Below are 3,972 nucleotides of genomic sequence, written 5' to 3'. Positions count from 1 at the left end.
TCACGGCAGCACCTGGAACAAACACACTGCTATAAAACCATAACTGTGAAAAAATTACAAATATATATTTATAGTATTATAAATTATGAACACAGGCTTGAAATGTTGTCAGTTGTGATTTAAGTGCATTCACACTAAAACAGAAGGATGGTAGAAACATTAGCTCAGGGGATAATCTTCTGATCATTTAGTGTTTTAAAACTGTCTGGTTGCCTTTTAACTGTCAGTGTATACATGCTTTATATACAAGTACAGCTATTTTAATTATTTTTGTCACTCATTTCAGAAAATGCATCTATTATGTAAACTTATTACACATAGGGTGAAATATTTCAACCTTTTATTTCTAGTAATTTTGACAATTGGCTTACAGATCATAAAAAAAGAATTTCATGTCTCAAGAATTCTGAAATATGGATGCACATGTCACTCCCTAGTGAACTAATTACCTTAATAGCACCTGAAAAGGTTTCCTGGGCCTCTAATGCTCTCTCAGTCTGGATCAGCAGGCTGACATTTTGCTCCTAAATCAAGATAAAAAAAATAATGATACAATTACGGTCTTTATTCGGTCTGATTAAAGTATTGTAGAAAATAAAGATCGTTCCCTGTTTTTGGTTTCTTTTCACCAGACAAGTCATGAAAATTCTGCATTTTGGGTAGTTTGTGAAAATGATTGTTGTAATATCATAGAATATCCGCAAGAGGGCCACAGTTGCCCAGCAGACGCAAAATATACTTACTTACTTACTTATTTAGTTAGTTCAAGGTCAAAACCCCAAAACAGTTGTTGTCATATCTGTTCTACTTTACCTTCATTTAAATATATCACCTTTTCGAAATTATAACGTTTTAACGTGTTTTCTAATGTAATGCCTTTATTCTAATGGAGCGTCATCAAGAACCGGAAAAGGCCTGGAAGTGCGGGCCTGAGAACGACGGGGTCTGAGAATGTTGCTCTCCTCGTTGCTAACGCCAGATGGCACGCGCGGCGCGGGCTGCTGCGTGCTCGTGCCCCACTTGTCCGTGTCCATGGATGGGGCTGCTTTAGCTCAGCTCATTTAAACTATCCTCTGTGTGTCAGCGACTTGTTTCACAAAGAAGCAGGAGGTGGGCTGTGCTCTCGAGCTTTAGACTCGCTTGAATCTCGGTTTAAAGCGCGAGTTACTGAGTTTTATACGCTACGTCGCAAACTTGTTACGTAGAGATGAATTATGTGTAACACAAAACGGGATTTAGCAACGAAGGTCTCGTGTTCACCGGTTTATCCATAAATTGAGTTTTCAGGTAAGTCCAGTTGTACAACAGTTTCATGTTCATTTTTGAGTGATTAAACTAAAAACTGTGAAAGTAACTTTTAACATGGAGTATAGTTTTACTAAAAGAATGTTACCGATGAGTGTTTTACCTTTATTTTGCAAGTAAACCGACCGAGCATGGTTTCCATTGTGTTGCTCGAGGTTGATGATGTTTTGAGAGCATTCGCTTAAACTCAGGCCGCCTGGAGTTTGACAGCAGGACTTTATTTAAGGTTACACATTTATATTGGTTTAAAAACGGAGGTGAAACATCTTTACTGCTCATTAATATAAACATTCAAAAGTTCTTTTCAAATTAAGAGCTTTGTCACTTCACAAGTTTATTAAAGAAAATAGTTAAATATCCACAAATATTCTTTATTATCATCACAGAATTTATCTCACTCAGTCTTCAGACAATGTTTGAATAATTCTAAATGTACTGTAAGCACCACACTAATGCTGACGTATTTAGTTTAGGGCTATTGTTTATGTATGTAATGGAAACGTAAACTTAAAATAGTTGAGATTTTAATTTCTTAAATGAGAAATTACTTTAGCTTTGTCCAATTTCTGTTTTACCATAACATTTTACATTTTTGGGTCTGGTTATTATGTTATTTGTTCAGAAAAGACCCCAGCTTTTATTAGTTTTTGTCACCGATTTTAAAGGGGCATTATGGAAGTGTGACAGCCAAAACATGTATAGAAATAATAAATGTCTTCGTCATACATTCTCCTGCAATGCCCTGGTCCTGTAGAATGAGCCCTGGCATTTTTACTGTGATTGCCTGTTTTTCTGTAAAATCACAGAAAAAGAGAGATGCTCGGGTCGAGCAGGCTGCTTCATGCGCGTTCACGCTCAGGCATCGCCCGTAGCATTTGCTATCCGTAGCTTTAGCAGCAGAGAGAGAGGCAGTGCCACTTTGTCGCTGTTCCTAACGCCTAGTGACAAAGCTAGCTACATTTCTGAGGACCCTTAGCTACTTTCTTCTAGATATTTCCTGCTAATTAGCAACAAAACAGCCATTTTTGCTCCGAACGTTGTTTCAGCTGTTATCAAGGATATAAATATTACAGATACAAAAGACGTCACTGGTGCTTTAGTTCAGCTAATAAGACGATGGACTCGTGCAGGGAGACTCGGGTTCGATTCTCGATGTGAACATAGTTTGTTTAAAGTTTCTTTTTTACATTAATGGTATATTTTTTACAGTAAGATGCCCAAATTTTTATTTGAGACTTGCCGAACAGCATTGAATTCACAGATAAAAAAGATGTGGGTTCAACTTTCATTTTGGAACAATTTTTCAAGCAAGGGAAGGGAATGATCTGAGCATGCAGGAGGACTGACCCATCATAAACCTTTGTCGGCTGTGCTGAAGAGAAAGGTACAGAACTACATTATTTAATTAATTAGCTGCACGTTCTCCTGTCCTCTGGGCCACACACACACACACACACACACACACACACACACACACACACACACACAAACACACACAAACACAACGGACTGTCTCAGCTGTTATTTTCGTTAAGGATTGTGCACGTACAGCATATGGGGTGCCATTTGTAAAGTCAAACAGTCATAATCTAACAGCAATATTTTTGGTTATTTAGCATATCATAAGAGAAAAAATTGGGAGTTCACTTTTTCGAAATCATATTTTCATCATGTTATTCATACTTTTATAAATGTTAAAGTTTCCAAATAAATATTTAGTTAGCAAGCTAAATATTTAATTTGTAGTTAAATATTTATTTTGCAAACTAAATATGTAGGTCTGATCTAAATATTTAGTTTGTAAAATAAATATTTAATTCACTAACCAAATATTTAATTTACTAATTACATATTTATTTTGGAACTAAATATTTAATTTGTAAATTAAATATTTATTTTCCCAAATAAATATTTAGATCCCAGCTAAATATTTATTTTGGAGCTAAACATTTAGTTTGCAAAATCAGTATTTTGGAAATAAATATTTAAGTCTGAATCAAAAAAATGTAAAATATAGTGTGGAGCTAAATAATGTCGTGGAAAATAAATATTTAGCTGGTACTTAAACATTTAGCTAATATGCAAATTTGCTTGCCAATAAGCGGAAGTTGGTTACCAAAATAAAAGCTGGATCTCGCTAACTTCTTTATAAACTCTTGCTCCGAACCAGAACTTGTTTTATCTCCAGTTCAATTCTTCTGAACATGTCCGACAAATTGGCTGAAGAAGAATAGAACCAGAGATAAAACAAGTTCTGGTTCAGAGCAAGAGTTTATAAAGAGGTTAGCGAGATCCAGCTTTTATTTTGGTAACCAACTTCCGCTTATTGGCAAGCAAATTTGCATATTAGCTAAATGTTTAAGTACCAGCTAAATATTTATTCCCCATGATGTTATTTAGCTCCACACTATATTTTATATTTTTGGGTCAGACTTAAATATTTATTTCCCAAATACAGATTTTGCAAACTAAATGTTTAGCTAGGATCTAAATATTTTTTTCGGAAAATAAATATTTAATTTACAAATTAAATATTTAGTTCCAAAATAAATATTTAATTAGTAAATTATATATTTAGTTAGTGATTTAAATATTTATTTTACAAACTAAATATTTAGATCAGGACTAAATATTTAGTTTGCAAAATAAATATTTAACTACAAATTA

General features: G+C 34.2%; 1 protein-coding gene across 3 annotated transcripts in view; it reads left to right on the top strand.

The window, feature by feature from the left end:
• The first annotated feature begins 1,023 nt into the window (after positions 1 to 1,023).
• The window catches only part of shroom2a (shroom family member 2a), a 65,284-nt gene continuing 62,335 nt past the window's right edge, over positions 1,024 to 3,972 (top strand). For 2 of the 3 annotated variants that reach the window (XM_054734719.2, XM_054734718.2), the window contains exon 1: positions 1,024 to 1,287. The gene's annotated coding sequence lies outside the window, so the exon portion shown is untranslated. The remainder of the gene's footprint in view (positions 1,288 to 3,972) is intronic. The other variant, XM_015975544.3, reaches the window with a different exon arrangement.

The sequence above is a fragment of the Nothobranchius furzeri genome, chromosome 16 (assembly GCF_043380555.1).
Source record: "Nothobranchius furzeri strain GRZ-AD chromosome 16, NfurGRZ-RIMD1, whole genome shotgun sequence".
In the NCBI taxonomy this organism is placed as follows: domain Eukaryota; kingdom Metazoa; phylum Chordata; class Actinopteri; order Cyprinodontiformes; family Nothobranchiidae; genus Nothobranchius; species Nothobranchius furzeri.
Note: the sequence above shows the minus strand (reverse complement) of the source record. Positions and strands in the feature narration are given on the sequence as shown.